Source organism: Balaenoptera ricei, chromosome 15 (genome assembly GCF_028023285.1).
Source record: "Balaenoptera ricei isolate mBalRic1 chromosome 15, mBalRic1.hap2, whole genome shotgun sequence".
Classification (NCBI taxonomy): Eukaryota; Metazoa; Chordata; class Mammalia; order Artiodactyla; family Balaenopteridae; genus Balaenoptera; species Balaenoptera ricei.
In genome coordinates, this window is record NC_082653.1 from 60,162,954 (window position 1) to 60,175,107 (window position 12,154).

General features: G+C 48.9%; 1 protein-coding gene across 1 annotated transcript in view; it reads right to left on the bottom strand.

The window, feature by feature from the left end:
* LITAF (lipopolysaccharide induced TNF factor) overlaps positions 1-11,647 on the bottom strand; it is a 29,176-nt gene extending 17,529 nt beyond the window's left edge. Inside the window, exon 1 of the mRNA XM_059897770.1 lies at positions 11,585-11,647. The gene's annotated coding sequence lies outside the window, so the exon portion shown is untranslated. The remainder of the gene's footprint in view (positions 1-11,584) is intronic.
* Positions 11,648-12,154: the final 507 nt, after the last annotated feature.

Here is a 12,154-nt window from a genome sequence, read left to right on the forward strand (position 1 = left end):
TGCTTCATTTCTCCGTGCCTTGGTTTCCTCATCTGGAAAATGGGCTAACAATCGTACCCACACCTTCACAGTGTTGCAAGTTGGATGTGCCCAGAACACTGGGCACGCGGGTCACTACAAAAGCATTAGTTCTAATTACTTACAGGGAAGCAGAGTAAAATCCGGGGAGGGGGTCACTTGCCCTCAGTGACACAGAGGTCTCACTGCCAGGAGGCAGGAGGACCCAAGCACAGACCCCATCACACCACATGCCCCTGTTCTGAGGCCTCTACCTTCACGCCTTTACTTGTTTGTCCAAACCCCCTACAGTCTGACCCTCCCACCTGCAGTGCACAGACAGAATAATGCCCCTTAAAGCTGTCCACATCCTAATCCCCACAACATGCCTTAAATGGCAAAAGGGACTCTGCAGCTGTGATGAAGTTAAGGCCCTTGAGATGAGAAGATGATCCAGGTGGGCCTGAGGCAACCACAGGGGTCCTTAGAATAGGGAAGCAGGAGGGCCTGAAAGACAGAAGAGGCCCATTGGCTTTGAAATTGGCCCACGGAGCCACGAGCCAAGACATGCAGGCGGCTGCTAGATGGATTCCAGCCTAGAGCCTCGAGGAGGAATGCAGCACCTTGAGTGTCACCCAGTGACACCCACTTTGGATTTCTGAGCTCCAGACTGTAGGATAATAAACGTGTTATTTCCGCTACTAGGCTTGTAATTTGTTACAGCAGCCAGAGCAAACAAACCTGCCCCCTCCTAGCTAGGTTGCCCAATCCCCCTCTGGCCCTGCAGACTCCCAAGGGGGCTCTCTCCCTCCCACGGTAGGTGCCCCCCATCAGAGACCTGAGCCCCTCAACCTCCCACCCCAGCTCCCAGGCATCTGTCCGCCCGCCCTCGGTACTGAAGGAGCCCTTCTCTGGTTCAAACTCCACTTAAAGCCCACGAGTATGGCCACCCCGCCACGTCCCGCCACGTCCAGGGGACTTTGCTCCAACAATGACCCCTCCTGCCAACTCCTGCCCTCTCAGCTGGCTTCTCTCCTGATCTCTAGGTTGGTTCAAATCTTTCCTTATTAAAAGGTAAAAAACAAAACCCCTGTCTTCCCTCAGCCTGGGTCCTCAGCCCCTGTGGCTCCCTGCTTCTCTTCCGTGTCCACGGATTCACCCCTGACCACCAGCCTCCTTCCTCCCTTGGCCATGACCCCTCCAAGCCCACTTCCCGTTTCCTGTCCTCTTCTCCCAAGGCTGCTGGCATCTCCTCTGGAAGGACTGCCTCATTGGCCTGGCCCTGCACCTCTACCTTCAGGGGCTGTGCCTCCCCGTCAGCCCGTCCACAGCAGGTCCCCGGGGACTTGGGGAGTCTGCACGCAATGCCCACGGTCCCCCGAACTCCTCAACCCCACACCCATCATGCTGACCACGACCCACCCCTGGACAGCTCCCCCCCACCCCACCCCCACCCCAGCCAACCCAGTTTTCACATACAGAAAGATGCTTATCTCTCTCCAAAGCAGGGAGATACAGTTAAAGCGACTCAGAGACAGATGGTCAAGCTTAATATCATCAGTGAGAAGTCATGTGGACATCACACACCTGCTGATCTGACGGAGTGAAAAGGGAACTCTGGCTTGGTGGCCTTGCTCCCCGAAACCCCTGACCCCAGGCTCATCACAAGAAAACCCCAGACAAACCCAAATTGGGTGACTTTCTACAGGGGACCAGGCCAGAACTCAAAACAGCCAAGGTCATGGAAAAAGGAAAGTTTGAGAAACTGTCACAGACCAAAGGAGAATGACAGGTGACAACCGAACAAAAGGTAGGATCCTGGATTGGACCCTGGAATGGAATCCAGTGGAAAAACTGGTGACACTCAAAAAGTCTGGAGCTTGGTTTACAGGAAGTTACCAATGTCAGTTTCTTAGTTGTGGCGAATACACCCTGATGATGTAAGATGCTAACAGTAGGGGAGGCTGGATGGAGCGTAGGGCACTTCTGCACCAGCTCTGCAACTTTTCTGTAAATCTAAAACTATTCTAAAGTGAAAGGTTTGATAGACAGAGATAACAAACTTATGGTTACCAAAGGGGGGAAGGTGGGGAGGGATAAATTAGGAGTTTGGGATTAGCAGGTACACACTAATATACACAAAATAGATAAATAACAAGGACCTGCTGTATAGCACAGGGAACTATATTCAATATCCTGTAATAAACCATAATGAAAAAGAATATGTATATACATGTATAACGGAATCACTTTGCCATACGCCAGAAACTAACACATTGTAAATCGATTATACGTCAATTAAATAAATAAATAAATAAATAAATAAATAAATAAATAAAACGAAAGGTCTGTGTTTAAAAAAATCCACAACTGATACCAAGATCTTTTTCACCCATCATTAGATTTGCCATTTTCACCCCGGCAAAGAGCAGGGTTTGATCGTACACAGAGCTGGCCTGGGTGTGGATGAACAGGCCTCTCTCCCAGAGCCGGTAGGAAGGTAACCTGAGTCTCACACAACAGAAGCATCTACCAAAATTTAACATGCATGAGTCCTTTAACCCAGCAATTCCTCCTCTAGGAATCTGTATCACAGCTGACCCCATGCGTGGGTGCAGCGACAAAATGATGAGCACACAAGGGTACTCACTGCAATGTTGCCAGAAACCACCTAATTGTCCATCAGCAGAGGCCTGGGTAGACCAGTTATGGCGCATCCACACAAGGGAATGGTATGCAACCATCAAGACAGAATGAGGGGGGCTTCCCTGGTGGCGCAGTGGTTAAGAATCTGCCTGCCAATGCAGGGGACACGGGTTTGAGTCCTGGTCCGGGAAGATCCCACATGCTGCAGAGCAACTAAGCCCGTGTGCCACAACTACTGAGCCCGCGTGCCCTAGAGCCCGCGCACCACAACGAAGAGTAGCCCCAGCTCACCGCAACTAGAGAGAGCCCGCGCGCAGCAGCGAAGACCCAACGCAGCCCCAAAAAAAAGACAGAATGAGGAAGTTTATGTGCAGAAACGTAGTTATCTCCGAGATGTATCAGTGCATGAAAAAAGCCCAAATGGTGTTTATTGTCATAGGCCATCATTTGGGTACAACGAAGAAGGATGTATGTATTTCTTTGTGAAATATGCATAAAATGCCTCCAAACGGATACACAAGAAACTGATAACTGGGAATTCCCTGGCAGTCCAGTGGTTAGAACTCCGCGCTTTCACTGCTGCATGATGTGGCCAAAAAGAAGAAAAAAAAAAGAAAAGAAAAAAAAAGAAACAAAGAAACTGGTAATAGTGGTTGCCTGTAAGCAGAGGGGGGAGGTGCACTGGAGGATGCAGCCAGATGAATGCTTTTCACTCTTATACCCTAAGTTGATCTTTTGTATACTGAGCCATAGCAATAATTACATAATCAGAAAATTAAATTAAGAAAAAATTAATAAGTTAAACATATTTATAACTTAAAAAATTTACAGTTCTATAATCCATTAATTATAATTTAATTATTTATATTAATTATGATATATTTATAATAAAATAAGTTTTAAAATTAATGAAATTTAAAATAAAATACATTAAACCTTTTATTTTAATAAATTTTATTTATTTATTTATTTATTTATTTATTTATGGCTGCGTTGGGTCTTCGTTGCTGTGCACGGGCTTTCTTTTGTGGCGAGCGGGGGCTACTCTTCATCGCGGTGCGCGCGCTTCTCATGGAGGTGGCTTCTCTTGCTGTGGAGCACAGGCTCTAGGTGCACGGGCTTCAGTAGTTGTGGCACGCAGGCTCAGCTGTTGTGGCTCACGGGCTCTAGAACACAGCCTCAGTAGTTGTGGTGCACAGGCTTAGTTGCTCTGCAACTGGCATGTGGGATCTTCCTGGACCAGGGCTCGAACCCATGTCCCCTGCATTGGCAGGTGGATTCTTAACCACTGCGCCACCAGAGAAGTCCCAAAACTTTTTTTTTTAATGGGGAAAAAGAGCCTCTTCTGCAAACCCATATTTGCCCTCCCCAGGTTGGTCTCTCTTGTCCTCCCACCTCTGGGTGAAATGACGTCATCATTAAAGTTACTGATTACTTCTCTTTGGTGAAAAGATGTGCACTCCACCGTTTCTGCTATATCAGCCCCAAATCTGTACTAACATCCTATTGGCCAAAATAAAATTCTTCTCTTCACATTTTATGCTATGATCCATTTTTCAGGCGGGAGGTTCTGAAGGCTGATGGCGGATGTGGGATTGGGGAGGCATGGACCCTCCCTCACTGGCCTTAAGGAACCCATTTAGGGAGGCAAAGTTAACCAACATGGGGAGATATGGGAGCAAACGCAAAGGGGAAACTGAGCCCAGATTCTAAGGCAAGTGGAGGGTCTAAGACAAGAGAAGGACACAGGCGAGGGCAGAACAGGAGGAGGGTGAACAGTATGGCAGAAGACACAGAGGCAGGCACACCTGTGTCCTGTGGGGGGGTGAGCAGTGGTTGGCCAGGAGGGTGGGGTCGGGTTACAGGAGCACTTTCGCCATCAAGAGCCTGGCCCTGGGACTTCCCTGGCGGTCCAGTGGTTAAGACTCCACGCTTCCACTGCAAGGGGGGCAGGTCCTATCCCTGGTCGGGGACCCGCATGCCGCACAGCACAGCCAAGAAAAAAAAAACAAAGAGCCTGGCCCAGGTGAGGTGGGGACCAGGCTACCAGGCTGGACCTTCTGGGGAGGGACCCTCACGCAGGTTCTGTTTCATTAACCAGCAGCCCAAGAGCGACTTGAAAAGCCCCCCAAAGTTTTCAACTCCTGCCAGGGAGAATTCAGATTCTAAAAATAAGCCTCAAAACCTAGAATACCAGGAGAAAGCAACCACAGCAGAAGCCATCCAACAACTCCCCGTCAGTATAAACACACATCAAAGGCCCAAAGGCCCATAGCCAAGGGGTCTTCTCCCCAGATCACGTCTCAACACAACAAAAACTCCAGTCTCATAACTTCTGGTGTTGCTTCATTCTGATCGAGGCCCCTTTTTCAATATCTCTCCCCTGAAAATCTCTTAACCATTTTCTAAAGTGATCCCCTATTATTTCTCTCTGCCTTCTTAAAGTCAAGAAAGAAAGGAAGAGAGAGAGAAAGAGAGAGAGGGAGGGAAGGAAGATTGGAAGGAAGGAAGGGAGGGAGGGAGGGAGGAAGGGAAATGCTTGTGTCACCATCTTGTGGTTCTGTGATACCCCAGGCTGCTGGCAGCCCCCATCCTACTCCTCCATTTGCTGCTTCAAAGCTTCCGAGAACTGGAAAACCAGAACCCAGTGTGTAAGAACTCTGTGTAAAGTATGAATTACTAGTTTCCTTGGGTGCCTCCCATGAGGAAAGTAAACAAGCTTGGGCATTTATCTTGATGATAAATACCTGCGTTACTTGGGAGACTCCTATTTGCTTATTTTCTCAATTCTGGCCATAGTCCAGATGACTGTAGCTTTTATAACTGTCATACCTTTGAAAATTATAGAACAGTCTTGCCTTTAGCAAGACTTAAGGTGAGAACAGGGTGGTAAACGTTAGCTACTGCAGTCTTTTAAGGCATGCCCCGCTTCCCCTTGCCTATCCTGTACAACCCAGCCCTGGATGACAGAAGCCTTCCCCCTGTGTCCTAATTGCTTCCTGTCTGCAAATTAGATTCTGTTTCCCTAACTGGACCTCATTACACCCCTCCAGGGAAGGGCTATCTTCCATGTTTCTCTGGATCCCCCAGAGCTTTAGAGAAAGCAATGCACAGACAACCTCTTGGCAGAGCTGAGATTTCATGCACACATATGGCGTATATATATCCCACATACGATGGGGGAATCTATAGTGCACGTTCTTTGAAAGAGTGTATTTTTGGGGGGTAGTTTTCTTTTCCAGTTTGAGATATAACTGACATACAGCACTGTGTAAGTTTAAGGTGTACAACATAATGATTTGCCTTACATACATCACGAAATGCTGACCACAATAGTTCAGTGAACAGCCATCCTCTCATAAAGATTCAACACTAAAGAAATAGGAAAAAAATTCTGTGCCTTGCGATGAGAACTCTTAGGATTTACTTTCTTAATAAGTTTCATTTATAATGTACAGCCATATTAATTACCTTTATTATACATTTACATCCCGAGTACTTACTTATCTTATAACTAGAGAAGTATTTCCTAAATAAAGAAGACAAATCTTCCTTACAGAAGAATTCCAAATGATATGTGTAGAAGCCCCCTCCCTCCAGGAGGTAGAGCTTAATCTAGCCCCTCCCTCTCCTAGGTGTGGACTGGATTTAGTACCTTGCTTTTAAAGAATAGTCTAGGAAAAGAGAAGAAGAGTAACTATCTACAATGGAGAAACCTGGCGAACACCACCTTAACCTAGAGACAAAAGTTAACATCATTAGCAATGTCACGTGGGTATCACGTACCCCCTGATGTGATGTGATGCAAAGAGCCCTTCATCTCTGTGGCCTTCTTCCCCCAAACCCATAACCCCAGTGCAATCATGAGAAAAAACATCAGACAAACCCAATGTGAGGGTAATTCTATAAAATCTCTGCCCGGTACTCTCCAGAAAGTCATGAAAAACAAGGAAAGGAAAGACTGAGAAACCGTAGTAGACCGGAGGAGACTGGGAGATGGGGTGATTAAATGCAGTATGGTACCCTGGGTGGGATCTTAGAACAGAAAAGGGACATTGGCGGAAACACTGGTGAACTCCAAATAACATCTGGAATGTGATTAACAGTGAGGTACCAATGTCAGTTTCCTAGTTTGACAAATGTCCTGCGGTGATGATGTAAGATGTTGTGGGGGGGCGGGGGGGGTAGACTGGACGACTGGGTGAGGGGTAGATGAGAACTCCTGCACTAACTGCTACTTTCCTGCAAATCTAAAATTAAACTATAAGATGAACTGGAGCAGGCAGGCTTCACTCAAAAGCATTCAAGTTCAGTTTTTAAAAACAAAAACAAAAAAAATTTTAAGGTTTACTTTTTTAAGTTTTTTTTTTTTTCTCAAGTGTATTTTGGTTAAATGGGAAAGGTTAAGTGGAGGCGGGGGTGATGATCAGGGTTTCTATTATTTCTCACTGAGGATGAGTGGATGGATACTTAGGTAGGTAGATAGATAGATAGATATCACCATATTTAAGCAAATGGGCCTTAGAGTTTAATGAATCTCCAAACCTCTCAGCTGAATGCACACTGATTCCCGGCCACAGATCTGTACCCCCTCCCTTAAGATAGATTTTAAAACTCTCACAAAGTGGTTTTAACCACAGGTAGGTGATAAACTCTTCTAAAAATATATCCTCCTGTTTTCTAGATTTAGGTATCAGATCAACATACAAAAGGGCAAAGCCTTCAGAGAGAAGATAAAGCAGCTTTTTCACCACCAACTTAATCCTCTAAGATCAGTTCTTTCAGGAAGAAAAAGAGGAAGACTATTCAATTCCACTCTCTGCCCCCACCGTCCGGCCCCAGAAAAGAATCTTGCTCCGAGTATACATCACAGAAATGACCCCAGGAAAAAAAGGCATTCCTTCAGCAAAAGAAGGACACACACACACATGCAAATTGTCAGGTCCCCTAAGAAAACAGTCTAGTTTGTACACAAGGTGGAGAACCAGCTGAGGAGGTCAAAGAGAGCTGGTCTTTCACAGTCTCTAGAGAAAAATGTTCTTTACAATAATGTGAGCACAAGTGAAACCTGATTTCAAAAACCCTAACGAACTATCTGACTTCTACATTTAGCCAATCAAATATTGTTCAAAATTCTTAAACTAAAGGCCACTGGCTAGCAATCTTTAAAACACAAAGATTCTGCGACGCTGTGTTTGCTGTAATGTAATTTAACCCGTTTATGGCACCAGAAAACGTCCCAGGCAAATGGTGCTTCTTAAACGCTCAGTCAGTAAGGAGGAAGAATTTAGACAAAAGGGGAAATTGGGATCTCCAACTCTCTTTGGGAAAGGAAGTGAGAAATTACACTAAAGTTCTTAGGCTAATGGACCCCAAAACAAATTCAGATTCAGTCTCCCTCAGTTCAGAAATACCAAAGCTCACAGGGAAAGATTTCAGAGACATGTTTTCAAATGACATCTTCTAAATTCAGTCTGTTTCACAAGTCAAAGATAAAGTGACCACAATCTGAGAGCCAGGTTCAAAGATGGCATAACTACAAATTACAGTGATTTGTAGAATGGAAAATCCTTCCACTGGGGAGCTGGGTTGCTCCCCCAGAATCAGAGAGGGCAATTTCCCCCTGGATTCCTGGTGAAACCACATCCCCAGTTTCCACATGAATGATAGTTTTTGATGAAACAGCACAATGAGAATATTAATGGGACTACATCAGGAGACAAAATGATATGTACCCTGATTACAATTTCATAAAAAAGCAGGCACCATGACAAAAGATAAAACTGCCCAATAAGGAAAACTGATGCTAGTTGTTTCGTTCACAGGGTGAGATTATACCTGATAATCTTCTTTATCTTTCACGCTTTCTGTAATATTGTTATTTTTTACATAACTTTAAAAACTATCAATGCAGCCTTTACGAATAACCTCCCTGGAATCAAGGTTAGGGCAAGTCAATGCGAAGCTCTTAAATTTACCCCAGGAACGCTGTCAATTCTAAAACTCCATGAGCTAAGTAAGCTTCAATTCTCCATCATCATTTTCCCTGAAGTTACCTTCTTCACCCACAAAGAAGAAAGTGCCTCTGGCTTTTCCGATCTTAGTGAATTAACTTCCTACCTACTAGGTGAACAGGGAATCACCACACAGACACCCTTGATATTTCCTTTCTTCTGTCCAGGCCTTAAACCCTATGAAACTACACACAGTTCTTCTGCTGAAATAACCTGCGGCTAAGGGACAACTTCATTCCCTACCAAAGTGTAATCCTGACTGCCCAGAGTGCAAACAATAAGATGAAATTGTGAGAACCCGGGAAAGTACCACTTAGAACTCAAATAACAATGTTAAGATAAGTAAACACCAGTCAAGTTCAGAACAGGCCATGGGGGGGCCAAATGGGCACCAAAGACACCATAAACACGTCAGTACTGAAGTACGCAGAGTTAAGGAGGCCTTATTTGCATGATGAGATGGACCACCTCGCCCACTGAGCTATTTTTGTTGCAGTAAAAGCACAAATAAGGACAAGTCACGGTGCCAAGACTCTAGGACTTCATGTCAGATCTCGCTTTTTCCACCGTCACTGTAGCTGGGGTTGATTCATCTTCGGTGGGAGAATTTTAAGTCCCTGATGGCATACTCCCGTTCTCAGAGTGGCACCATAGCACCTCTGGTTGTGGGTAATGGCCACAAAGCATGCCCTATCTCCTTGAAAATGAACTTAGGCCTTCCGGTTCCTTTGCTCTCAGTGGTTCCCCTTTTACTGTCCTCAACTATGGGCTAGTCTGTGCCTCCTCCGAAGCTTTGCTGAGCCCCTTCTGCTCATTCGGAATGCTGCCCATCTAGTCCACATGTACCTTCTGCTACATGTACTCAGGCCTCTGCTTTTCTATGAAACTTTCCCTGACTAACCTGGCCCCCAGCTCACAGCTCCCTCCTTTCCATTCCTTTCAATCCTTCCAGAGTCACAAGGGCATTGCTGAGCACTGGCTTTTCACCTGTGTGTGTTTCCATTCTCCACCCACAGCATAAACCCCTCAGGACCGGGAGCCATTTCTTCTGTGTCCTTTACGAGGCATGGGTAGCACTTTATTTCCCCACAGCTATCCCGTAAAAGTGACCACAGGAACAAAGGGAAGTTTACTCTCCAGAGACAGCGAAATGACTTCAATCTAGTATTTTAGAGACTTCAGAAATTGATTCTCCATCTCAGATCAATCACCGAGTCACTTAATCCACGAAAACATTACAACAAGGATACTTTTACAAATTTGAATAAAAGCACACATTACTCATGCCTTAAAGTAACAGGAAAGAGGGAAGATGGGCCTCTCCCATCGTAGATCTACAATAAATGTTTCTTAGAGAGTCTGGTGCACATTTAAATTCCAGAGCAAGGACTGGCTGAGAGGTAAGCCAAGTGCAGCATGGGTGTTATTCTATGCCAGGTAGAGCAAGTCACCTGCTCTCTGGACTCTGAGCCAATTGTGATAAAAGCAAACATGCTGGTGGAGTCCCAGATACCAGCTCATCCCACTACTCGGCATCCAGGTTAGGCCCATTTTAAAAGAGTCACCCAGAGACGTCTTGGGGTGGGAGTAGGAAGGTAAGGGAGGCAGTCAAGCACACACTAATGCAAACCATGTCTTTCCTTAAAAGGGCCCCAGGGGAACTGCAGGGCCAACCTGCGTTCCAGACAGCGCCTGAACCAGGGCCAGCTCACCAGGCCAAGGATTTATTCCCCTTGGGAAGACCGGTGGGAGAGTCTACCCTGATGGGCTAAGATGGGAAGGTCCTGTGGCTTCCAGAAACTGGATTTCCCAGCCACCAAAGCTCAGTCCAACAGGCAATGACATCAGCCCCACTTATGGGAAGCACAAAAGCCACCAGAAAACTATTCAAAGACCAGCTGGCCGGATCACTGGAATGCACAGCCCTTCCAGAATACACCCATTTCCCATCACCTCCTCTCCCTGACCCTGACCAAGAGCTTCTGGCACAACAATGACCCCACTGCCCAGATCCACAGGGGCCTGTACAGCAGAGGGGAGGGGGCGACCCGCCTATCTTGGTAGGGAGGGGCGATGTCCACCTCGCCGGCATGTGCCACTGGCATCCATCCAGCACCGGCAGTGGATGGGGTCCCGGCCCAGCCCTGCACTCACAGGGTGCCCACCTTACCCCCCATGAAGGGGGCGTCTAGCCAGGGCCCAGGCTCCCTCTGCTCTGTGTCCCGGATTTTCATCTGCCGGGGGCTCCCTAGGCCCTCGGGTGTCCACACAGTCACCGGCTGAGAGCCGTCCTGAATCCTGCGGGGAACCCCCGGAGTCAGGGGAAAAACGCAGATGCCGTGGCCCCTAAAAGTCGAATTTCTGGGACCGGCGTCCGGAAATTCGTCGGGCTTTTTTGTTTGTTGTTTGGTTTTGTTTCTGAATCACCGGGTGAGGATTCTGGAAATCTCAACTTTGAGATAGCTGCCACCAGAGCGAGTCGAGACTTTCCTGAAAAGCCTCGGGGCGTTCTCTCCGGGGAGGCGGCCCCGCGAGTAGGAAGGGGCGCGCTTTCAGGTTGGGGCGGGACGACCCCACCGCGCGCGATCCGCGGGCGATCTGCCCACTTAGCAGAGCAGGAACGGAACCAGCCCGTCCCGCGGCGGGAACAGGCGCCGAGAGGCTGGAAACCCGGCCTCACCGGCCCCGCACGGAAGATCGAGGCGGGACCTCGACGCCCTCCACCCCACCTCGACCCCGGGGACCCGTCAGGGTTCCCGGCCGCCACGACCCGCGTGGAGCCCGGAGCAGGTGCTCGCGCCGCACGGAGCCCGCTCGCTCCCCACCGCCGGCCCGGGGTACCCCCGATCCGCGCCCCGGCCGCTGCCCGCCCCCATCCGCGGCCCCGACCCGCGCCCCGGCCGCCCGCCCTCCCGCGCCGCACTCACCGCCGCCTGCGCAGCCAGTCGAGCCGGGAGGTCTGAGCTGGCGGTGCAGGCTGGAGGGCTGGCGGGCGGGCGGCGGGGAGGAGCTCCGGGCGGCGGGGGCGGGAGCTGGACCGGCCGGGGCGGGACGCTGCGGCTTCGGCTTCCGGCTTCTCCACGTCTCCGCGCGCGGTCCGGACCCGCGCCCAGCCACCTGCGGGGTCCGCTAACCCGGGCCTGAGAGCCCGCCAGGGACCTGCGACCCTCCGGCTTCTGCCCTTCCCCTCCACCCCTCCGATCTCCCACTACCCTCGAAACACCCCGGGTTACACCCCAGACCCCGTTCACTCCCTGGAACCCCCAGTTTCAGCCCAGACCCCACTCGCCCCATACTGGTGTCTCCCCTTTCGGATTCTGCCCCTGCTCGTCGATCCCCGCCACGTGCCCGGACACCCTTGAATCTCCCCTCCTGATTTCCACCCCCTGCTCTCCCCGGCTCGCATGGGTCCCCCATGTCTGGCATTCCTTCTTCCCCACCCTCAGACTACGCGGACCCCCACCCTCGAGTTCCAGATCCCGCGCCAAGGGATCCAG